Raw genomic sequence first — 26141 nt, 5'->3', positions numbered from 1 at the left:
ATCACGACAGGCGGATGGCGATAAAAAACCGGCAAAGGAAGGTGCAGCGCTAATTTTAGTCGAGTCACATGATGTCATCTCGCCCCTTTACTCAAGCCTGTATGCGCAGATTCAGTGGCTGATACCTTATCGCTTATTCGTTTGTCGTGACGTTCGCTGATGGGAGAGACGGAGACCTTGTTAGAATGTCGGTGGTGTCGGCTCGCCGCTCTCGCTGCAACTGCACCTTCACGTGGGCCGGCTGTCTGACGCGGGCGAAGAAGCCATCGCAGGCATATCGGCCTGCCGCTTTAACGGGGCCAAGAAGACGCGGCCGCAGCTGATTTCGTTCGCTCAAACCACGACTGAGAGCACCACAATCCCGGCGCACAAATGCGCTAGTCACGTGGTATTATTTGTATTTCGTGGGCTTTCTTCTGAGCCCGGAAAAAACGATACACGTGAGACTTTATTTATCGCAATTAATGAAATGGGGGTTTCTGAAGGTGCTCTACAACTTTCCAATTTACATGTTTGGTCTAAAGTCAATATTTAATAAATTAGATAAATTAAGATAATTAGCTAATTAAGTAATTGCAAAACAAAAAATTGCCTGTAGTGCCCAAGGAGGCTGGCAGTTGAATGCAATTGGTTTCACTGACCTACCTCAAATATATTATTTTGTACCCCTTGGTTCAAGTTAGCTGGGACACCCGGTATATATATATATATTATATAATATACACACACACGCCGGGAGCTTCAGCGAACACTTTCTAAGAACCCTAAAAGTAATGGGTACGAAGTTGAAAAATTATGTGCACACTCTCAGCCGTGGCGGACACAATAATCTTAAAAACCAATTATTCAGAAAATAATAAAATTCACTAAATAACTGAATTAACTTTTTAATTAGCGCAAGTGGGTGGTTAGTCCCAGTAGGGAGTTCGAAGCCATGAAACATACGATAGCATATCAGTTTTTGAAGCTAAGGAAAACTCATTTTCTAAAGCGCGCAGCGCGGGGATGACCGACGCTTTATTCTTTTTTTTTTTTTCGTGTTAATATGAAACTGACAGCAAGAGGAAGCTCGGTACAAAAGTGTCTTCTGGTGATGACGTGAGGCTGTGGCAACGGCGTCAGATTCGAGCTGCCTGCGCTAATGTGACGTGTCATGCACTTTATTTTGCTCCGTCACCCTTCAAAATCATAACCACGCAGTAGGTAATGACTAGCTTCCCCTCGCACCAAGCTGGGAGGCGAAAAAAAAAAATACGTGACGCAGTGCAATACCGCTTGCAGTTCGAACTGAGTGACGTAGCCACGGATCACGTCATCACCAAACGCTGCGTCGGTACCAAGCATCCTGCGCGTCTATTGTGCTCAGTTTCGGTATTGTGCGGATAAAATCGACGATTTCCTTGCGCTTGAGGCGCATCAGGCGCTTCATGGCTTTAGAAATCGAATTTTTCATCATTTATAAAGCTTATATGGCATAGTCGTGTTCATGGGCTCGACCCAATGCCCCCCCCCCCCCCCCTTTGTAACTAACCACCGAACTGCGGTAGCTAACAAGTTGTTTAGTAAGTTTTAATTAATTAGCTGGATAATTAGAGTAGTTTGGCTGCTTAATGCGTGCGCCTCGGCACATAGTTTGTCCCTGGAAATGCTTTCTTAACTCACTATATTCAGAAGTGTTTAAAAGTGCTCGCTGAAACATTGGTGCTTCAGCGAGCACTTTCAAAAATTCCTGAAAAAATAGCAAATCAGAATAGAAAGACAGTAAATCACTGGTGAATCTCGTACTTACGCTCCCGGTATTGATACAAAACATCTCAGGCATCCTACAAAAGCACATATTCTTATCCAAAGCGACCGGCTGAAGAACATTTTCTATAAAGCGCCACGTGTTGTTTACCAATGTAGAAAAAACCTCAGCGATATTTTACCTTCATGAAAATCTAGCTCGACTGTGCGCATTGCATGCCAACAGTGCAATAAATCGCGCTGCAGAGTTTAAGCACAGATGGGAACATCTTTATTTTTCACAAGCTGTGCATCCAACTTCATTTTCGAAAAATCCGAGGTGGCTGTACCTGCGATACTAATAACGTCATTTACATACTAGGCTCAATGTACAAAATCCAATACATTAGCCAAACAGAAACAGCATTCAGATACCGCTTTAACTACCACAAAGCTCATTGCTAGACCCTTTCCAACATTCCCATTTCCAAACTCGTCAACATAATTAAACATCATTTTCAAAAATTACAAGTAATTTTGCTCGAACAGGGCTTCAAACCGAAATTTTGGAAAACTAACTTTTTTGTCTTAACAGTATTGCTTCATATTACAAGTGTTGAGGTACAAGCTCATACGCGCTCACTTTGGTTGATATGTACATTGCTCTTTTTCATACAGGAAGCGACAGATCCATTCGTATGGTTTGATTATAATAAGTTCGTTTTGGTGCTATGCCGAATCAATATCCAGTGCTTTATCATGTGAACATTTAATATTTTGATTTCTTTTTTTATTACTGCGACCCGCCAACGGCAAGCTTTTCTGACATGGCACGAGCACATAGAAAAGTCCTTGCCTTTTCTATATCAGGCCAGTTTGACGAAGACCATGCCGTGGTCGAAACGTTTCTAAAGTTTCGTTTTCACTGTGCATCAATTCATACATGTCTCACCAGATCCATATATAGGGTCTTCAATTCCCCCGCGTGCGCACGCACACACGCACACACGCACGCACACACACACACACACACACACACACACACACACACACACACACACACACACACACACACACACACACACACACGCGCGCGCGCGCACGCACACGCGTACACGCACACGCACACACGCACACGCACACGCACACGCACACACACACACACACACACACACACACACACACACACACACACACACACACACACACACACACACACACACACACACACACACACACACACACACACACACACACACTATAAATGGCACACCAATTTCGAAAGATTTCTTCTCATTAGAATGTACCACCGTCAGTACTTTGCGCGCAAGCCTTTTTTGCCAGTCACTGCTTGGCAACTTGAGGATAACAGCGCGGAACACAGGACGGGAGCACAAGATTAGAGGACGACACGTTGTGTCGTCCTCTAATCTTGTGCTCCCGTCTTGTGTTCCGCGCTGTTGTCCTCAAGATGCATAACCAACATGCCCAAGCTGCTATTCTTGCTTGGCAACGTCGCAGCATGGAGGCCAGAAAGCTGTCAGTAAGCGTCTATTTTATGTTTGCATATTCTTGCAGCAGCTGGTTATAGTTCTCTAAACTCGGCTCGCTTTTTTGCCCCTCAGACAACAGACCAAGCCATACAAAAATATTTAATTTAATAATTTCAGCAGACCGGCTCGGATGCTTCATAAGGTCACCTCTCCTCTTTTTGTACTAATTTCTCACACGCATAAGAGAGTGCTACGGGTCGCAAACGGGATACATCATACATCTTGAATCTGGCATAGGAGGCCAACTCCACGAAAGGGTGAACCTGTTTCACACTGGAAGTTCGCTCCTCTCTGATCAAACGTGGGAAGGGGATAACAAGCTTCTGCTTTAGGCTATATATACATTGAGCGTTATCGTCTCCCCGCGCAAGAACCTAGACGTGCCAAAAAAAAAAAAAAAAAAAAAAAAACGCTATATTTCATACTTTATCTATCCACTCTAAGTGTCCATTTTTCTATGTCACCCTGGAATCCCGATTCCTTTGGAATTTATGGATGTATTGAGCTGCTCTTCAGTCGTTTAACACAACAGATGGCACTTGACATTTGACAGTCTAAGGTCATATTTAGCTCTTGATAGCGTTGAATAATCTTAGTAAATATCGATAACGGTGAGTCTGAACATTTTCGACTCGCGCGAACAATTAATGTCCTTTTCGGGAGCTTACTTTGTCGGTCTCGCTTGTTCCGGCAAAGATCGTAAACCTCTTCTCAGTCTTTATGCTGTCAAAGCTTGCAAATCCTCCTGCGTTATTCCGAAAAGCACCGAAAGTGTATAGTGTTTTCATCCTTGAGTTCTGGCTGTGGATAATAGCCATTCGAGCCGTCGTGGTGACTCTGTTCTGCCGGTCGCTCAAAAAACATATATCTTGATTTAGATTATATGAGCTGAAAGTGGTGTCAAGTTGGCAATAATTCCGAACAATCAGAAAATGAATGCGATTGCAAGGGCCCGTGGCAGGAGAAAGATAAAAAAAAAACGAAAAAAAAAAAACGAACTATAATGAGACAATTACGCGCCCTACAACTCCTAGCAGAATGAAATGGCGTTATTGCACCAAATATATATTCAGAAACAGCAGAATGGGTGTTTATTTCTAGAGTATATTTAATATTTGGCCAAAATTTCAAGATTTTGAAAATATATTTTGTTCTCTACCTCTCTCTCACATTTGATACCTGTCGCCTGTTGCTATGGGACACTTGAGAAAATTGGTGGCTGCCCTTCAAGCTGGGTTGGGCGCAAGAGCTTTGCAGGCAGCACGGTCCTAAAAAATGATTGAGCCGTCTCAGCCGGCGTTTAGACATCGATCGATTGTCAAGCGTTAGATGCAAAAATCTACTTTATTTCGTTGTTGCATAAACTGGTTTAGCAATGCTGTAACCAACTTTACTTATATCCGGGTCACGTGATGTATACTCACCTTCGCCATATCATGTATACTCCTTCGTTATATCCTAAATGAACGCTGTGAGCCAAATTTAGATAGCAATGTGTAGAGAGCAAAACGGCTAATCGTTTGACGCCATCCGGGCACAATCCGTCCTGCACAAATGGTTCGGCCGCAATGGCTGTTTGAAGATCACCGGGGGGCATGGTTTGGAAGAGCAAAGGTCGCCGGTGCGAATTCCCCGCGCAGACTAGGCTCCGACTCAACTAGCAGTTTTGTGCTCCGTGATTCGCTGAATCGTTTGACACCACCCGGAACCTTCTGCGTCGCACGAGTGACTCACCAATTTTACACTAATGGCGGTACTGACCGGTCCAACCTGCCCGCCAAAGCAGCCTTTTTATGGCGGAGTGAAAGTGCAGGTCTGAATTCTGGCACTCAAGTGCCGCCGCTATACGTCTGTTGCTATGCAACTGTCGTGTAGTCATGTGACATGGTTCCATTTTGGTCGCCTGATATGGCCTCATGGTATATAAACTTCGTTGCTATGCGACAGCCGCTCTGGGTTGTCATTTTGAAAATATGGCTCGCATGACACTGGATTGCGGAACACATTACCTTGTTAAACGTAACTAGCGGAGCTAACGCTCTAAAATGTCTTTCTGCCCTCATTAGGTGCGGTTTACCTCTTCGGTCTGCTGTGCTGCGCAAACTAGAGAAGCAGTTGATTAGATGAGGCGAACAACAGCACCACCGGCGGAGCACTGCCTAGGCTATGCAGGTTTGTCCACTCCGAAAGCGTTTATGGCTGTGGGCTCACTGAATGCTGACCCTGGACTCCATCAGCCGATGACCGGCGCCCGAGGTGGCCCTGGCGTCAGTTGGCGCTGCCGCCGCGCCGCCGTGCTCCCTCTTTAGAATGCGTGTCCAATCTCATGATTACTCGCTGAGAAGACTTGCTGGCAGTTTTTGCTGAGCATGCATCCTCGTTTTGCTTCTTTTGTTTCTTTCTGCTCTTTTTGCGGTGAAGCACTTACTACTCGTTGAACCGAGCTGTGTATCGGACGCATTTCGTAGTGAAACCGACAGTAGGTCTTAAATGCAGATACATTTTAACGTTCCGTGTGGCTTCAAATTTTTCATATACTAAGCAAATCTGAACATCCTTTATGACTTGCTCTTTTTGCAACGCGGTTTATGTCTGCAATAAAGAAAAGCGTAAAGCATTCCCCTTTGCATGCATTTAAGCAACCCTGTTTGACTTCATCGACGAGATTCATAAAACTTCAGCTGTTTTTCCGCTGTTATGGCTGTTTTCACATGCCTATAACGTACGTCATTACACCCTAGCAAAAAGGCGGCTTCTTGGTTGCAAAACACCCTTACGAAGAGTTCCCCAGTAGCGATAACAATGCACTTGGGCGTTTTGATCGCTATTTCAACCTACCCTAGCGTGAAAGCAGTGACCTTGCACCCTTAAACCGTTAAAAATATATAAAAGGGTTCTGCTGTTTGCACACATTTGTATAGCGCTTTCTATAGGAATGCGTGCATACAGCCTTACTTTGAGCTTTTGTCCATGTCAAACTTTAATGCACTACCGGAGCTTCTGCCCTTCGATAAAGCACTTTTGTTGCATGCAGTTATATGAGAAATAACATGGCATTTACACCACCGCACTCCGAATGCAGTTTCGGCTCGCAGTATTCATGACTTTGGCTGTGGAACAGGTGTTCCTCTATAAAGCGCAGCTCGAGCGTCCTGTGCCATGCACCAAATCATAGAGCCAGTCTGGTGCCATGACAGTAACGGCACAATCAGTGGAGTCAAGGATTTGCAATAATAATTTCATATTCACAGCGGTGACTACTCCCTTTGCTCCCTGAATGCACGTGAGTGACAGATCGCACAGCAAGCTGTTCTTGCTGGTCCTGCGTAGTCTTTCAAGTGGAGGGTAAAATAGAGCACCTCATTAAGCGAGACCAGTATAACAAAACCCAAACAGACAAATGGTACAACTTGTGCATTCAAGCTATAGGTCAGCCCACATAGAAGTTTTCTTAACCAGAAAAATAACAATAATCAAAATAAAGTCGAATTGATATTCGAAACGGTGAGGTTGACAGTCGGTTGCAACCTTGAGCATGACTGTTCTTCTTCGAGGTGTAGCGACTCAGTGGTCGAACCGCTTTCTCCACAGCTAACTGAGCTATGTAAGCTATATGTAGTTTGTCGCGCATAACTCAGCGTTCTGAGAAGTGTTACTGGAAACAATATATATATATATATATATATATATATATATATATATATATATATATATGTTTTCGTCAAAAACGGTTGGGGTCGCTACCCCTAACGGTATACTATTTGGAAAGCTTTCCGACCAAACACGAGTGTTCGGTCTCAAAGACGTCAGCAGTTCGTTACTCGACTTTCCTGATCCAGCTTGCTTCCTACTTTGCAACAATGTTCAGTCAGCGTGTTTCTGACGATATTCAGTCCTGTTCCAGTTCAGTTAACCAGGTAACCCACTCACCTCTCGACTCTTTCACACTGGAACACTGTTCTAAAACGTGTAGAAGTAAGAAGCAGGATAGTTTCTGTAGATAATTCTGATATTCCTAGGACCGACGGCAGTCAATTTGTGTGCTTATGAAGGACGTTCGCCATTTGTTTCCCTTCAAATGTCTTCTTTCTTTTGTATTTTTGCAGAGACAGCCGTGACTGGCTGTTCTATGCGTAGCCGTCTGGTGAACTGCCCCGCTCTAGGAGAGCTCCGGAAAGAAATTTCATCATGGTGAGTCCTCTCCCATATGGGCCGCGATTGTGCTCGGGCTGGGAATAAGGGCGAGTGTGGCATGCATGTTTGTCCTGTTCAGGCGCATTAGCGCAGCTGCAGCTACGCGCCTGGACAGGCGGCCGGGGCTCTACGCGCTTGTAGTACCTGTACAAAAAGGTGGACCTCATTAGTCGGCCCAAGCGCGCTTTGGAACGACCCCGCGCAGACTTTCCGGGAAAGCCTGCTGACGGTGAACCGGGACTGGAGAGCCGCATGCGCCCGCGCAGCCATTTCAATTACTATTGCCCGCGGACAGGACCGCCCCGACGCAGTTCTTTTGGAGCGTACGCCTACAGTCCCGGTCACTCGATATCGCTGTTTTGGCGTCACGATTCGCTTAAAGCGCGTGCGCCGAACAATAGGTTGTGCGCTGACAGAGAGCTTGCTACTGGTCGGTCTTCCATCTTGAAGACAGTAATGCTGGGATTGTAAGGACTTGCCACGCGAATAGTAGAAGCGTATCCGTTTGAAGAGTTTTCGCTAATGTCTAGAAGAATGGCCTAGAAATAGCTTTATTTCGCCTAAAAATTTTTTATTCTCAACATAGCCGTTTTCATCACGCCTGCGTGTAACAAGCTGTCAACGGATTAACCCGGTGCGAAAAAAAGACGGACCTCAAAGAGAAGCTTAATCCGTTGATACCGATAGACAAGTAGCAAAGTGCTGATTGAGTGTAACGTGCAATCGGTAACCTTTTTATTAGGTTTTCATTAGTATGCTGGAATTCTAGCAACGTTAGAGATCGGCGCAAGCCATTTAAAGGTTTAAAATTCCTACCCATAATGCAAAATTAATCTACATTCAGTCCACTCCGGTAACTCCGGCATGGATCGGCTAATTCAAGCGCGTCCCTCTGTCTTGCCATCTCTCCCTGGATCGAAGAAATTTCTGAGCGATACCGCAGTGACCTCTCCCCCCCCCCCCCTTTTTTTTTTATTTACAGACAAACCTTTTTTTTTTTTTTCCTTTTCTCCAAGTTACAGGATTTCTTTTTTTGTTACGTTAGCTGCGGCGCTATGAGTGAACTAGAGAGTAAGGTCTCCGTGTCTACATCTCCGTTTATGTAACTAGGCTGAGGACAACTGCTCGGTCCTGGCAACCACAAAAAGAAATGCTCTGATTTAAATATACTATACCTTAAAGGCAATAAACCTAATTTTAACTTCAACAGTGCCCCGCGTATGCCTTCAAAGAAATATATAGGAAATATAATTTTCGCAACTCGTTTAAACAGCGACTTGTTCATATACTACACAGGACAGCAAAGGGGGGTTGGAACACCGCTGGTGCTGCGAATTTGCGAAGGTCACTGAAGAAGCTGGCGTTCCTCGTGTTAGCAGAACTGAGCTGCACTAGCCGTATTCTCATCAGGGCTGGTTACAGTTCGAAGAAAAACTCTTTCTGAAAGCTTTACCTCGTGACTCTGATGGGCTGCCCCGTCCAAAGCATCCCGGAGTCAGACTGGAGGATAAACCTGCATAGAGTATCGCGACATTTTATTTTAAGGAGACTGCGTGCGTGCGTCCCCCAGACCACAGAAGCGTCTGCCATGTGCAGGCGCATGGTGTGTTGGGGAACCACGGACCGAAATCTACGGGGCGTGAACCAACGCACGCGTGGCAAAATATCTTTTTCTCCCTCCCCGGTCTCGTACCTTTCCTCAGAGCGCCTAATTTACGGCGCCTTTCCTTTCCTCTCAAATTCACATTTGAAGAAAATAGCTTGCCGCTGCCTTATGGGCTTTCGACGATGCGTGATAGGCCAGTAGATGTGTTCGGTGCGATGAAATACATTCTTCATCGATGGTCACTCTGGCTGTGGCAAGATCCCACCTGTCATTGGAGAGCTGAAGACTACAACGCGCTTCCGAAGTCCGATCGCCGTAATTGGCCCTTCTGGTTTCAACACTGTCATTTTGCGCTACGCTCACTGCGGCAAGGTGTAAAATACCAAGAGCAGTTGCGTGGGCTTGCATGGAACGACTAAAACTCGACGCCATGACAGGACGCCGTTGATTACAGATAATCGGCTCCCGTGAAGGGGATGCTTAGAAGAGAAAGGAGGAAACGTTGTACTTAAAGCGCATAATTGCGAGATCTTTGTGCAGTTTAGGTGACCATACCTGGGCGTATGCATTAAGTGCGAAAGGTATATTTAACGACATCATCGTTAGAAATTACCACATTCGGCTGATTTTATTTTCGCACTTCTTTCTTGGGCATTTCTTTTCTCCTTTGTACTGCTGCTCCATGCAGCCTCCATCCCGCGGCCACTCGACGTGGCGCGAGTTATACGACCGTATACGTGTTGATATACTGCTCCGCTGATGGGAGACCTGTTTGATGAACGAGTCGTAAAGTCCGCGAAAGGCTATCACTACCATTTTTCTTCCCTCTTGCTCGATTCGGTCTCGCTCTTTGTGGACTTTGAGCTCTCATTTTGTTTTTTTTCTGCGCGTGTGAATACTTTTGCAGTGTTCTTGTGGTCGTCCCCTCCCTCCGCAGCCTGCGCTTATGCGCGGGCAGGTTAGTCATAACTTGCTCGTTGGCCGTAACTACCTATGCGCGGTGGTAGCTTGAATTTGTTCTGCTGACAATTGTGCAGGCGATAGTCAACCTGTCGCGTTACATGGTCGTATAGCTTTGCTCATTTGTACAACACCCCCAGCTATATTTATGTTTGTATTGGGCATCTGCTGGTCCGGGCGTCCTGACCAACGTTTGATAGAATCTTCTCCTCGTGGTGGGGACACTAGAATACCAACGAATGTACCCGGCGTTTTTTTTTTTTTTTTCGCGAACTTGTTTTGGTTAACCTGTACCATGATGTGCAGCACAGCTTTGGAAACAAACGCAACTGTGATTTTGAATTTGTGTAACTCTTTCCGTAACGTAACGGTACTGGAAGGCTACGTAACCGCGAAAGTTCCGTGGATCCCGGCCTACGAAACTATATTTATATTGCATTCGCCCTAGTACGAACTTTTCTCAATATACGCCACCTAGGACGTAACGTATAGTGTGTGTAAATTCCGGCACAAATAAAAGGCTACAAAAATGCGGTTGCATTGCTTTGATCGATTTTTGTGCGCTATAGAACAATTACTAGGACTAGAATATGCATTGTGTCGCCGTCGTTTTACCAGAGTCAGTAAACTCGGTCTGCCCGGCACTGAAGCCGACGAGAATTCGGCACCTGACGGCAGTGGGCCTTTCGCCGAACAACTCATCTTCATACACTGCGTGGACGCAAGGGCCTTATCATCGCTCTCTCTCTTGAACTTTATTAGAACAGCCAATCTTTTTTCTTTCATTTAATACCCCCTTTAATTTCTTTACATATTCCATTATGCCCTGAGGCAATAAACAACGTTTTTAAAAAGAATTGGTATGAAGAGCTGTCCAGACCTTCATTACCTCATAGCTTACTTTGCTGCGTGAGATTCGTTACAAGTACCGCGTCTACATTTTGTTGGGATGCGTGGTTTCACGTGACCAGCCGCGGTGCCGAAGTGGCGAAACTATAGAGAGTATCACAGTGGCCGCCATATTGTGGTGCATGTAGGAAGGCCAAAGGCTGAAGGCATATCAATCGCCTTACCGGCGCGTACTCTAGCTTACACTGCTTAAGCTATGCCCTGCATAACAAAATGGTGCCGTGATGTCACTTGAATACCTCCTATAGTAATATTTCAGAAGCGAGCACTATCACTAAGCCACACGAAGTCATAGTTCCTTTAACGTTTTTGATGCCTTTTCTTTTTACTTTTTTGTCCTCGGCTAAGGTGCTGGCCAGAGGCATTGAAACGCTTATGCGACATCAACTGCTGAAACACGCGCGTGCGATGAGTGCGGGGTAACTACATGCGACAATTTTTTTTTTTTTTTTTTTGACATCGAGGCTTAGATTCTATCTTTACAGCTCTGTTCAAAGGTGTCATGCCCGTGCATGGAGTTATCAGGAAGCCACTCGAGAGGCATGGCCTGGCTTCTCGGGTGACCTCTGTATAATGCGCAAACATTGAAAACGTCGGACAAAATTTAATTGCAAAATTTCGTCAGTGATGAGCCTTTCGTTGCAGAAACATAAAAAAAAAAAAAGATATGTCAGATTTAAAGTAAAATGTATAATAATATATATTTGCAACTTAAATAAATCTAGCTAACTTTGTTGATTTCTAAATTTAACATGACGACAAAGTTGGGTACATGTACTCAACATCATAACTACTAATCTGGAGCGAAATTCTTTACTTCTTTATAACTTATAAGTGCAGCAAGCCTGTCGCAGAAAGTTTCTACTGCTGTGCTCTAAAGTTGCCTTCTGCACGTATTTACATTTAAGCAGAACTCTCGTATATCCGGTGAGCTCACACTTTCACATTGCTATGATAAATATGCAGCATAACACCGTTTCCTAATCCCAATATGTTAGCACTTGACTACGTTCTATGAGCGGGGGAAAAAAAAATTACCCCCATGAGGAGGACACTGAATCGACCGCTGATTATGTATGACGGTGCGATGACACAGCCGCTACCCGTCGAAAGACGTGCCATATAAACGCCCACAATGTCACCTGCTCTCAAGGACTCACTTGCATTAGTGCGTTGACGGCTCCACTCCGGACCTATCGCTGGCCTATAAGTTACGTCTAGCACTTCTATGCTAAGTCTCACACAGACTCAAACGCAATTAGTCCCGCAATTTAGGGGCCCACGACCTTTGTCACCTGAAAGTACCACTTCACTGAGTGTTACAGCGAGACAACACTGGGTCTTAGCGAGCTTCCTCGCTGTCGCCCGATAAAAAATGTTCGCATTTTTACGCGCGACAGGTGGTACCCCGGGAAGTACAGCGCATGTTCTGGCATGCCTGCAGTACTGCCGTCGACATCGCACGCACTCCTCTCGCTTCTTGAATAGCCACGGCTGGAAACACCATGATAAAACGGCTCTGTTATTTCGCTTGTATTTATATTTATAAATATATATTTCCGCTATTTCCAGGGCCCATGACATTATGAAACATTACCGGCAGGTATTAACTCTGCGACGCTGTGAACTTCAGAGGGGAGTGCTATGCTTGCACCTGTGATCCGCAAGTAATCGTATATGAACCAGAATCGTCCTCTGCTAATTTGTCACAGTCACGGGCCGCTTTGCTAATATGTCGCCTCGACCGAGGAAGAAGTATCCCGTTTTAGACTTATTAAAAGTTCTGAACACTACCCAGCTTAATTCCGTCACGCTATTCGGCGTATACTTTACTTGTAGTTTATCGGCGTCTAGAACTAACCACTGCCGTGTAAAGTTTTACTTTCGTTTGCAAGCTGGCAGTAGCGCGAGCACGCGTGAGCGTCGTCGTTATTGTCCTGAACAACTCTGAAAACTTATTTGTGTGAATTTAGTTGTATGATCTTACAACTCTGCGAGAAGAATGTCGAAGCGCTGTCGTTCTGGACTATAGCATACACGGTACCACTTCCGATTTCACTGGCCCAGCGCCGAGTGCGTGCAACAGTCCAGCGAGCAATGTAGCGATGCCCAGGGAGCCCTCGACTTTCGATATGTCTGACTGCGCCTCCATTGAGCGGCCGTGGTCTGACATTCAACTCGAAAGAGGAGATAATTTATTTTCTTACCTCAATTCCAGAGGGCGCAAGCTTCCTTTGTGCTCCTCCTAAGCGTCACGTTATATATATCCACGTGTCGAAAATAAGTCGGCAAACCTCCAGCAAAAAATATAAGCCCAAGTAATGCACCTTATTGTTGTGGAAGAGGGGGTCGTACGACGAGCTCTTCATTATTAATTGATTAATTAATTGAAAGGAAATAGCTGAAGACTTGTAAGTGTTCACGAGCTCTGCATTGTTACTTGACTAAGCCTCGCGAAATCTGTAGCTTCGCTCTCAAAATTTTCTCGTTTACAACTTGAGATTGTCTTGAACCAAGCTACGAGTCAAATAATCAATGCTGAGTGTTATGGGAGGCGAAAAACTTTCCTTCTTGTTCTAGGGTTTTTTTCTGTCGTTAACTTCTTTATCCTGAGCCAGATGATAATTCCTTGCTTCGACCATACCAGGCGGGAATTAATGTTCGCTCCCAAGCTCGCGCCTCGGACTTCTTCGTCACGGAGACGGCATCTGACGGTTGGGCTCCCATCCTGTTCCCGCACAGCGTCGTATGTGACCGAGATTCTCTCACGGGCTCGCTCCCCGTTAAGCCCTTCGATTACCTCTGCGCGGGACCATTTGGACAGCGCTTCCTTGCCTCTACTGCGGCTCAGGGCGACGCTACGAAACGCGATTGTGCGCCTTACGTAATCAGCGGCGCCCATTTCGGGTCTCGGCGCGCGGCCCCCGAAAAAGCTGAGAGCCGCCGAGCGGAACCGAAAATCCTATAAAATGTAACGATGACCGCGCGCGGGCACCGGCTATATGGCGGAGGACATTCCTCCAGCTCTGCTCCCGAGACTGTGTGAAGGCATGAGAGCTTGGTGGGAGGCAGGAAGCACGGCAGAAAAGAACAAGCCGCGCCAGGGAAAGCGATGCGTGCTCAGGGGACGGAGGGAGAAAGAGAGGGGGCGCCGCTATTGAGTGGAACGCAGACGACCGCAGCACTGGGCCGGTGGAGAGAGGGGATTATGGTAAGCGCGGCCTGCAACTTTCTTAGGGCCTAATGACTGGTCATGTTCCGCCCAATGAGAAGCACCAATGGGTTCGCGACTGTCCGCAGTCCCCTATTTGCGCGCGCAGACACGAGCCCCCCCCCCCCCCCCCCCCCCTTCCTTTTTTTTTCGTAGGGCCCTAATCGCGGAGCACGAAGAACAAAGGAGCGTTGCTTTTGTCTCTCTGCGCTCGCACTGCGGCGCCAGGCTCCTCCTGCTCGTGTGACGTATGAACGAGTGGCTTGCTGTAGCCCCTAATGGGCAGGCCTTCAAGCGGCGCCGCTAAGTATATTTTCACGATTCCATTAGTGCCTCTCGGCGTGTACACACATAGGCACGCAGTTGTGTGCGCGCGCGCTCGCTGGAACTTTTCATTAAAAGGGGTCAGTAGCCTTTGAGATCCGTCTCGGATAGGGAACTATCGCGCCGTCGGCCGCCCCTCTCTAGCCGCCAAATCACCTCCTCCTCCTCCTCCTCCTCCTCCTCCTCCTCCTTTAACGCTTTACTCTCCTGGCGGGACCTGCCGAGCATTTCCCGCGAACAGAGCGGCCTGGGGACGTGGCAGAGCAGCTGACCCGTTGCCGTAGGCTCCTCATAGTACGTCCCCTGTGCAAGTGCCCTCCAGAGCAAGAATTTGTGGTTATGCGCATAAACATGAGCCCCGAACTATGAGCCGTTCTTTTCCGACACGAGTTATATACCTAGCTTCGATTATAACAGTCGCAACGATTCACCAGGCCTTTCTTAGCGAACGACGGCGTCAGTTATGTGCAGACAGGTAAGGAAGGGCGTTAGTGCCAAGAGTATGCTATCTGTTTCATTTCATTCTTGTTGGAAAAACCAAAAGCCGATTTTTTGTCACTTTTTCACCTAGCAAAAAGCTTACTCTTCACGAGTTCTCTTGAGACTCCGCTGATGCGGAGTACTCCAAGGCGTTGCAGGCTCCCCACGGTGACTCAGTGCGTTAGGGCGCTCGGCTGCTACGTTTCTTAGTCACGCAGGTCGTAAGACTTTCCCAGCTTGAGTGGAGAGGAGATCCAAGAGCTCCTTCTCAGTGATGTGAGCTTTTCTCTCCTCACCGTGTGCACTGCAGCAATCGCGTCTCAGGGATATTGCGCACGAGAAAATATGGCCAAGCCGCACCATCGTTTCGCCGCAGATCGCAGCAGGCATTTCAGATGCTTTGGAGCACTTGGAGCGCCCAGTGATTTTAGTCGGTGCGACGCGAGCGGTCTTCGATTTCCAAGCAATAATCTACCGAAAATATATGTGAAACATGTTGCAATGCATGACTCTATGCAACGATTATAACGCACTAAAAGAAAGAAAATATGTTTTCAAGTTCTTGCTCTTGTACGCAGCCAAGGGCAGCAATGTCGTTCTAGGGCATGTAATATTAGTAATCTCTCGAAATTGAGACCTCTCTAAATTGAGACTACCCTTACGTTCGGGTTGCTCGAGGAGCTCTACATTCTCGATAAGATGCTGCTTTAGATCAAATCAATAAATCGTGCACTGTTCTGTCACGCGAACAGCCAAGCAGGCGGCCTATAGCGTGTGCTGTGCTCCACACCTTAAGGTGAATTCGTCGTTTCTCCTTCACTGTCTCTCTCGTTCTGCGCAAATTAAGGGTGAATGCGGCTTTTTTTTTTTTGGCCTGAAGATGCGTGCACCACGAAATACTAGCGATAAAAAGATTCAAGATTGTTTCTGTATTTGGGCAGCTGCGAGGCTTAGCGGTAAGCCTTGTTTGTTCCCATTAAGATAGGCTGTCAGAGAGAGCGTGATGTTCAAGCAGTTTTATGTGGGGGAATAAAGATTATTATTGACGTAAAAAGAGTTGGTCGAGTACTGAATTTTTTCGTGGCACTTGTTTCTATAATTTATTAATGTTTTTCTTTTTCTGGCATAAATAAGCGGTAATGCATTTAAATTTGCAGAATTTGCAATCGTGCGTTTTACTTTTCAGCCGAAATGGCGCTGCGAGCGGTTAACGCGTTACTGGCACGGTTGTAGATCTTTAACGTGCACAGACGTCGCGCAGCACACGGACGCCTTTGCGTTTTGCCTCCAGGGGCGCTCGCGTTTCGGTGGAGGTGAAACGCAAAGCCGTCCGCGTGCTGTGCGATGTCTGTGCACGTTAAAGATCCCCGGGTGGTCGAATTACCCCGTAACCCTCCACTACGGCACCTCTTTCTCTCTTACACCTTCCTTCCCTTGCGACGTGGGTCAGGTGACCGATACTGCGTGTTTCCTTTCTTATTTATTTATTTATTTATTTATTTATTTATTTATTTATTTATTTATTTATTTATTTATTTATTCATTACATACTACCAGTCTTTTCCGGAAATTTGGTTCTAAAGGTCTCGCGAGTACACATCGGAAGGAGGCCGCCTTATTCTCCGCGAGTGGGAAGCAATTAAGGTCGTTTTCTCCATTCTCGGTCCTTCTCATTTCTTTTTTTTTTTTTTTTTTTGATATAGATTGCACCTCACGCCACCTTGGCTCGCGGCATTATGGCGACGTTCAAACGACTGCCGCTAACCTCAGCGCAGTTTCATCGTTGCTGCTGCATTGTCTTCCCTTCACGGCAAACTAAAGACATACGAAGCTTTTTCTATTTCTGAAGATGCCCGCACCACCATATTTTAGCAATGGAATGTGCCGAATTTTCTCCTTTCCCGATTTACCGCACTACTGACAAGGAGTGCCATGAAGTTGCCATGGAGTTGTCAGAAAACACTGGAGGTTCGAATGGGGTTTCCCGACTCAGTAAAGAAGTACTCATTTTTTGTTAATACATAGTTCTCATTTATTACAAACTGCTATTCGATTCAGAACTGAGAGTCTACCATATAACTCCATTAGTAGCTTAAGTTTTGAGCCACTGTGGTCCCACGAACAATTGTGCTTGAATTCTCGTGCTCGACCATGTGGGTTTTTGCTATCAAAGCAAGCATTATATCCCTTGGAACGCAAGGCAGGAATGGCTTCTAAGTCAGTAGCAGCAGAAGCTGCTTGCGCTGACATCGTTGACAGCTTGCGATCAAGGGCTGCCACATTTCAAGTGCCACGTTCAGTCTCGGCGCCAAGGAAGCGAATCAGAATCTTACAATCAACCAGTTTTAGTCATGCAAGCGATCAAAAAATTGTCATGCAGGTTGGCTCTGACTGTTAAAGATAAAAAAAAGAAATCAGATCCCTGAGCTGATGTCACACCGATAACGTTCTTAGCGCCGTATGAGAGAGCGCTCAGCACAAATTGCACTGAATGCTTGGATTTCAAATTTCACGAGAGACAATTTCAAGTGAAGGAGCAGAATTCCAAGAGCTGAATTCTGGTTAAATAGCTATTCGCGAGAACTTGCAGCAATTTAAATGTTGAAGGTGCTTTGTCAGCTTTGTTCTTCTTAATTGCAACGTTGGGAGCAGAGTCACTTTCTTCTTGAATATATTAGAAGCACTCCTGGAGTAATCTTCTTGTTATCAGCGACTTAACGCATTTATCCGCTCTCGCTGATAACCATATTTGAGGCCTTTGAGGCGCATCACTTACAAGCTTACCGCTCGCTGCTAGCGTTCCTCGCGGTGGACAAAAAAAAAAAAAAAATCCGGAAGGGGGGAGCTTAATCCTCCTGCGAAAGCATTTCTCTCCTGCTGCTGGTCTGCTTGTGTATCTTTGTCCGCACTTCTACCCCGTTGTGTCGTACACAGTTACACCAATGCCTGGCGTGTTCAGGCACGTCGGGGCATGCAGTGGCGCTATCTACATTGAGCGTTTATGTCAGACACTGTAACCATTACTGTAACTAGCCATGACTATAAGTATGACTACGACTGGTATCACTGTGGCGCCTAACCTTACAGGATTGACTAACCGTGACTGTCCTAACTTTCATAATTAATTATCAGTGCCATAATTAATTATCAGAATTCATTATTGTCGATATCTCGATTATTGACATGTGCGAAGGGTGTTTTCTGGTCGTACTTTTCGGTCGCGCTTTCTGGTCTCTCCTTGATCAAATACGCGGGCGCGGCGCGTGTAGAGGGAGCACTAGAGGGAGCGCCCGAGTTGGAAGAGCTTGCGTCTCGATACAAGCCACTTTGTTGCTATTTAAAGCGTTTTGCATCCTAAAGACTTCGTAGCACACATACGTCCCGTGTACCATGCCTTGCACTTTGCGTCTAAAAGACTGCGTTGCACACATACGTCCAAGGCATGGTACAGGGGACGTATGTGTGCTACGAAGTCTTTAGGACGCAAAGCGCTTTAAATAGCAACAAAGTGGCTTGTATCGAGACACAACCTCTTCCAGCTCGGTGCCACTGTGTTGTTCTCGGCAGCAGTAAACCAATAACTGAGTGGATCGATGGGGCTGAGTTTAATGATTTCAAGGTTGTCTTATGTATTTAGTGGTTTATTTAAATGGTTTTGAATTTTTATTTCTGTCCACATTTGTTTATCTTGTACTGTTTATAAAGGTGTGCTGAATTATCCACTCTTAATGCGAGCACGCGAGCAAGCTTCATCGAATCCGACCAGACCACTCATTGAAGCGTAGTGACAACTTGCAAGTCATGCCAAGCACCGCCTGCGTCCGCCCCTTTGCTTCGATGTGCGGCCGCGTCGGACGCAGTGCCGCATTGTAGAGAGCGACCGCCTACTCGCGCGTTCGCAATAAAAGTGGAAGACCTGAGTCATATGGGCAACCGATAGCATTTGCAGCTACTGCGCATTCCGTTACTCATGCTCACAAACAGACGCAAGTCAATCAACAGCTTCTGCTGGGGTATTGCAACGCTTCACGGTGAACCACAGAGCCAACTGGTTCAGCCTCATTGTGCTTTACCTTATTAACTTTCTCGAGTTAGCCCGGACAGTTGAAGAGTTTATCGGCAATTTCAGTGCAAGAAATTGGCGACTGAGGGGGCAGCTGTGAAATGTTGAGGGGGCAACCTCTCCTTCTGCTATCCTCCTTATATTAGAGCCCCTACAGTAAAGTGGAAAACATTCCAGAACCGTGCAAACTGCAGAATAGCAGCGGTATGTGTACTATACACCTCTTGTTTACAGGAAGTGTTCAGAGAGTTAGAATGGGAGCAGTTAGGAATAAGGGTTGATGGACAATACCTCAGTGATCTGCGATTTGATGACGACATTGCCTTGCTGATAACTCAGTAGACGAACTGCAAAGAATGATTGATGACCTAGAAAGGAAAAGCAGAAAGGCAGGCCGAAAAATTAACATGCCGAAGACAGGTAATGTTCAACAGCCTCGGAGAGGAACATCAGTTTACAATAGATAACGAATCACTAGAAATTGGAGGGGAATATGTCTACTTAAGACAGGTAGTAACTGCAGACCCGGACCGCGATTACGAAATGGAAATAACTCAGAGAATAAGCTTGAGATGGAGTAAATTTGGAAAGCATTTGCAGATTATGACTAGTAGCTTAGCGGTATCACTCAAGAGGAAAATATATAACAGCTGCATCTTACTGGTACTCACTCACCTGTAGGGACTGAAACGTGGAGGCTAACTAAAAGGGTTCTACTTAAGTTTAGGACAATGCAGAGGGCTGTGGAACGGAGAATGGTACATGTAACATTAAGAGGTAGGAAACGTACAGAGTGGGTCAGAGAAATAACTCGACTTAATGACATTCTAGTCGAAATCAAGAAAAAATAGGCAAGGGCAGGACATGTAGCGCGAAGAAAGGATAACCGATTGTCACTAAGGGTAACAAATTTGATTCCAAGAGAAAGAAAGCGTATCAGGGGGCGGTAGAAAGTTACGTGGCTGAGGTTAAGAAATTTACAAGGGTCCAGTGGATACAGCTAGCACCGGACCCAGTTAACTAGAGGAGTATGGGAGAGGCATTAGCCTTGCAGTGGGTATAGTCCGGATAATGATGATGAAATCATTTCAAGCACAAAAGGAAAGAGCCTCGGCTCTCTCTGTTGCACGTTTATGAACCCCAAGTTGTCGAAATTTCCGGAGCCCTCCACTACGTCGTCCAATTCGGCCTCTCATGACCTCAGTTGCTTTGGTACGTTAAGCCTATAAACCAAACCAAATCTATAATGAATATTGCACCCACTTGAATCCTTAATGGACATTAACTAATGAAAATTTTAAATATAGCTTAGACGCTCAGGGAGGAAGTGGTCGAGCGCCATGAAAAGGGTTGGACTCGGATAGTTTAGACGAGGTAGTGTTATGATCAGGCTTCTAGCCGAGCGGGTGCCGGTGAGTGCCTGACGCCCACTTACAAGCCCTGGTGCTGCTGCGCATTGCATCGGCGCACTGAGAGAAAGCCTCAGTGTCAGACATGTCTGGGCTCGAACTAGACTCTCCGTGGCGCCGCAGTCCGCCGCCGCGCCGCGGCAGATTCGATGCGGGAGTCCGGTACGCTCACTACCTCTTGGGCCGCTGTCAACTGCTGCTTCCGGATTGGATAATTCAAGTGCCAACGGTCTCGTGGACTTTATTATAAGAAGGCGTGCTGCTGATTGTAGAAAGAGACCGTCGTGCGCGTCCGTCGAGTGCTGTGTTGCTCGAACGGAGGGGACGTGGCGGAATCTGTCTGGCCGGCACTGTGCGAAGACAGTCGCGTGTAGCCAGTAGCTTTCGGCCCCCCTGCCGATGTTCAGTTTTGTATCATGACTGCAAATAATGTATGAAGTCACCTTTTGCTCACCTCATCTCGTGGACTAGGAGCATTGATACACGGACACGAATCGCGACAGTAGCCTTACCGTAGGGCTTCTTATTCAGAAAAATATGAAAGCCCGTGAAGTTTAAAAAGATGCCACGTGGCAGCGTGCTCCATGCGCCGCAGTTGCAGCGCTTTCTTTCGCGAAATGATCCAGCGCTGCTTGATCCGCGCCTTCGGCAATGTTCGTAACAGAACTTTGCTTTGCTGCTCTTTGCGAGATAGGCGTCAACGGTTGGAGCATTGGCTACAACATTTTGCGTTTATTTCTGAACCAGCAAATATGGTAATCTCTGTGTTGGGCTTTCCAGAAGACGCGAATCTGGTAAAAGGGCTACCTACGCTAAGGCTGACTCGTCAGAACCGTCGTCAGACTATTTCAGCGGCTCTGGATAGCTGTCACTTTCACTGCACGTACAGAACAAACGCTACATATCCCAAAGCCTTCGGTGATGGTTTGGTTTGGTTTATGGGGTTTAACGCGCCAAAGCGACTCAGGCTATGAGAGATGCCTTAGTGAAGGGCTCCGGAAATTGCAACCACCTGAGGTTCTTCAATATGCAATGACATCGCACAGCACGCGGGCGCCTGGCTTTTTTCACCATTACCGAAAAGCGGCCACCGAGGCCGGGATTCGACCCCGCATCCTGAGACACTGTAGTCGAACGCTCTAATTACTGCGCCTCCCGGGCGGGGGCTTCGGTGAAGTTAAAAGCTAAACCATAAAGTCCCATAGTCCTTACTGTTGGTGCAAACTCGTGTGCATTCCTCAGCTTGATTCGCGCACTTGGCGTCGCTGAGTGCTCACTGAAAATTCTTGGCATGGATGAGTGCCTTTTATCCCGTATAGCGTGCGTCCGGTAGCGCCATCTGGAGGCCGAAAGGTTCAGACTTGATCGCATCGCTCGTGGTCTTGCCTTAACGAATCATACCACGACAGCAGGAACAAAGTGAACACATAATGCATGTCATCGTAATGTGCTCTCTGTGTACTTTTTTCTTTTATTTCCTGTAGCTCTGGGACACAACAAGACATACTGTCGACTTGTTAGCTCCTTTGTTTTTTGTTGTTTTTTTTCTGCTCAGTTTGTTCGGTCAATTCCGTAGCCACGCCGGTGGCACGCACCGTGGTCTCGCTCTGCTCGTCAGCAGCGCCAGCACAAAGCGCACTCATCACGCGCCATTCACACCGACCCGGGGCACGCGGGGCTAGTGTCGCCATCTCCATTGAGCTTCCAAAAACGCCTCTCCACTTGCTCGCGCATTTAGCTTTGCTTCTCAAAGTGTTGCCTTGCGTTTACATTTGTGAAAAAAATTTCTCGCGTCACTGCCCTTTCCCGCTCTTTAAAAAGAGATCCGCCGCATAAAAACGCACGTCAGGATGGGGAAGCGCGAGCCGTATCGATTCGTGGCGAACAGGAGGAAAGCGTGCGCGAACGAGCAAAATAAAAACCTGACAGACAAGAAAAACATAGCGCAGTCTTTCATAAAAAAACGGAGGGAGCATAGAAAGAAAAAAATATCGAACAGTGAAAATGGTGTCAGAGGAGAAGGGCGCCGCGGTTCAGGCTTCGCTCGAGAGATGGCGCTAGCGCTCGCGTCGTCTGGACTTTTTTTTTCCTGCCTCCTCTTGCCGTCTCTCCGTTTTTGTTTTTTGTTTTTTTTCTTTCTTTTTTTCCTCCTGTCCTGTTCTTTACGCCTTTGGCCTCCGGACTCTGTCCGTTTGTTTGCGCTTGATGTTTGCTTCGTGGCCCGGTTGCGTGTATGTGAGTGAGTGCGAGTGCCCGCTTTTTGGAGAGACCGGCGGGGACTTCGCGAGGGAGCGAAAAGAGAATGATGGATCGCCGCCGCAGTTCTTGTTAGAGGTGCAACCTTAGCGCAGAAAAGGGCGTTGTATGGGATCTAACGTGACAGTCAAAACCACCTTTCCTCTTGTTTCCCATCTTTTCCTCTTACTCCGACCCCTTTTGTTGCTTCTTCTCAAATGAACAAATGAAGGGGGTGCGTAAGGCCTTTGATGTGACGAGCAAGTTCGGCACATTTTGTGGCACTCCGTTGGCGTTCCTCTCTCTCCTGGTGGGGATGCTCCAAGCTGTCGGATGCCAGTGATCGCCCTGCATGGAACGTGCTAGGCGACCGGCTACTTCCGCAGGCCCCTGCCTTGCACAAACATTTCCCGCTCCCGCGCTGCCCTCTCATTTGAGTAACTTTTTCGTGTCCTGTGTATGCTGCCGGATGAGCACGTCTCGAGCACTTTTGGAATTGGCACTTGAAATTTTGGCGTTTGGCGACTACATATTTCTGCCGTACATGTCTACCCGTAGACCACACGCGCACACCGGACTCCTTGCACGTTGTCGGCTAGTGCACACCATACCAGTCGTGTTTCAGTGGCACTTATGTTTTTTTTTTTTTTCGGCATTCGCCTATGTCAGTATGATGTTGCTTCTTGGTAGAAGAATCTGCAAGTTTAAGGCCTCATGTGGTAGCACAGGCACAAAATATGCAGATGCTTGATTGACCATAACTGCGACTAGAGACGACAGTGTTTTGTTTTTGAGCACACCTGGCTTTTACCGCAGATACCGGGCCCTAATGAAGCAGTTAAGGGTAGTTTTAACATGCATACAGCGTGATCGATGGTCTGTTTTCACAGGAATGCGCAAAAAGCGTCGCACTTTTTATGATAATATGTATGGTGCCAGAAAGCGCAATTGCACAAAGTATCTTCGTTGGGTGTTTGGTTTGTGCGGTTTAACGTCCCAAAGCAGCTCAGGCTATGGAGACGCTGTAGTTGAGGGCTCCGGAAATTTCGACCCCCTGAGGCTCTTTAACGTGCACTGACATCGCACAGCACACAGGCGCCTTGCTTTTTGCCTCCATCGAAAAGCGGCCGCCGAGGCCGGGATTCGATCCCACATCCTTGGGGACAGTAGTGGAGCGCCGTAACCACTGTGCCACCCCGGTGGGGCCAAAGTATTTTCGTGTGCGTAATATAGGGCCAAAGACACAATTCGCCCCACAGAGTCCGAACACCAGACCAGGGTGAGTTTTGTAAATATTGTATAACATGGAGTACCTGGCGGTACTGGGGATCAAACTTCGCACCTCCGGATTTTTTTTTTTTTTTTAATAACGGATCAATTTGCAGAAATGGTAATGTTACTCTTCCAATGTGGCACTTCAGTTGCATCAATAGCTCGAGCACGGCCAACAGCGCTAACTATATGTCACAAATATCTCAACGATGTTTTTTTTTTCTTTTTTTTTTTTTTTTTTTTTTTGTCAGACAGAAAACAATTTTTCTTCATGTGCATTTCTGTGCGAACCGTATCGCAATACTGTCTGAACTTTTTGCATGATTAATCTTTTTTTTTTTTTTGCACTTGATGTGTCAGCTTTAATAGCCCCGTCCTTGAGGCTGAGGTGTCCCAGCCTTGAGGAAGAGATGAAAGCTGTCCCCTCCTCCGCCTCCATAGATCACCTCATTTCTGCCGCAAGGTTAGACCTAGTTAATGGAAAATTAAATACATCTTAAAGAAATAAAAAAGCCCAGTCGTGAAAGCGGTCTCCTGGTGTTCAGCGTAGTGTTCGTACAAACCAACTGACACCTGCCACCTACCTTGGTTGGCAGGTGGAAAGAGGAGGTCCTCCTCTTTACTTCTTGGGCAGAGGGGGGGGGGGGTGAAAAGTGGCAGGCCGCGGGAGGAGCCTCTCAAAAATGTGATCAACGAAGTGACTGTAAAATTTGGTAATGTCTAATAATGACTCAGAAAAAGTGGAAAATACTAAGTAATTCAACAAAGATGCTAATGACTGAGGATGGCTCTGCGCAAATCAAAATTTCCGGTGCACTGCACTATACCGCGTCCCTCAATAGTAGCCTGAGTTGCTTTGGGGCCTTAAACCCTATAAGCAAACATACATTCACATACATACATACATGCATACATACATACATACATACATACATACATACATACATACATACATACATACATACATACATACATACATACATACATACATACATACATACATACATACATACATACATACATACATACATACATACATACATACACACGTACATACACACGTACATACATACGTACATACATACGTACGTACATACATACATACATACATACATACATACATACATACATACATACATACATACATACATACATACATACATACATACATACATACATACATACATACATACATACATACATACATACATTGTCTACGCAGCACCTTGGAACAGGGTTATACTAACTTCTGCTGCTGTGTGCTCCTGGAAAAAGAAGAAACACCCTCTCTGGCTTCAGGAGCGATACCTTTTCATGTCCATGCACTTACAGGCATTGTATACTCAAACTTGACAAAATGCGGGTCAAGTTGATTATTCGAGAGAGGGTATGCATAGGTTTTGAACGGGAAACGCGTGACCAGCCCTCTACTGTCTTCCTGAATGTTTTTACACTTTAACTGGAAAAGGTAACCTGACATGACTTTTGTCGAGTTCACGGAATCGTAGCTACAGTGGCACTCCCTCCTCTCCATGCCATGCTGCAATGTGGCCGTATATTGGCCTTGTCGACATAGCAAGGATTGAAACCAGCTGGTATTTAATTTTAAAACCAACCTGTTCTAGAAGCCTCTCTACATGGACTCAACAGACAGTAGTGTGAAATTATTGCTACACTTTCGCCACGTCGATAATGACGTTCGTACTGGAATTTCTGCGCGCAACAGCAGGCACAAAAAGTCGGCCATCCCTCAGCATATTTGCAAAGATATTGAACGAATGAATAGTTTTTCACTGAACTCAAGAATGTGTCATTCAGGGAGTGCTTTAGTAGCTCCAGATCTGCACACAAAAGGGGAGCAGAGCAAGAAGTCTGGCTACCTTTCATGACATTCTCCTTTGAGCTCGTGTACCAGAAATACCGAGAAACGAGCCCCAGTTTCCTGTTTATTTATTGATAAAAGCGAGGCTGGTATTCGCGAATAGAGAAGAGATGACAAACCATTTCAGCTTTAGAAGACCCTCCTCTGCCCTCTTCTTGCGACCTGGACACTAAAAAGGAAGAGATACTGGCGGTCGGAACAATAGACCTCGTCTGATACGTCATTCGGAGCGTGTGTTCCTGTGTATCGGCAAAACATGCGTCATACCAAGGCATTTCTAATCTAAGAAAGAAAAGAGGCGGGGGAGCATTTGTCCCA

General features: G+C 46.4%; 1 protein-coding gene across 6 annotated transcripts in view; it reads left to right on the top strand.

Annotated features, from left to right (window-relative positions):
• Positions 1 to 26141, top strand: part of zfh2 (Zn finger homeodomain 2) — a 359438-nt gene that overhangs the window by 213293 nt on the left and 120004 nt on the right. For all 6 annotated transcript variants that reach the window (XM_084589992.1, XM_084589986.1, XM_084589989.1 and 3 more), the window contains one exon: positions 7385 to 7469. The gene's annotated coding sequence lies outside the window, so the exon portion shown is untranslated. The remainder of the gene's footprint in view (positions 1 to 7384; positions 7470 to 26141) is intronic.

This window comes from Amblyomma maculatum, chromosome 1, assembly GCF_055883805.1.
Source record: "Amblyomma maculatum isolate TAMU_Amacu chromosome 1, ASM5588380v1, whole genome shotgun sequence".
Taxonomy (NCBI): Eukaryota; Metazoa; Arthropoda; class Arachnida; order Ixodida; family Ixodidae; genus Amblyomma; species Amblyomma maculatum.
Note: the sequence above shows the minus strand (reverse complement) of the source record. Positions and strands in the feature narration are given on the sequence as shown.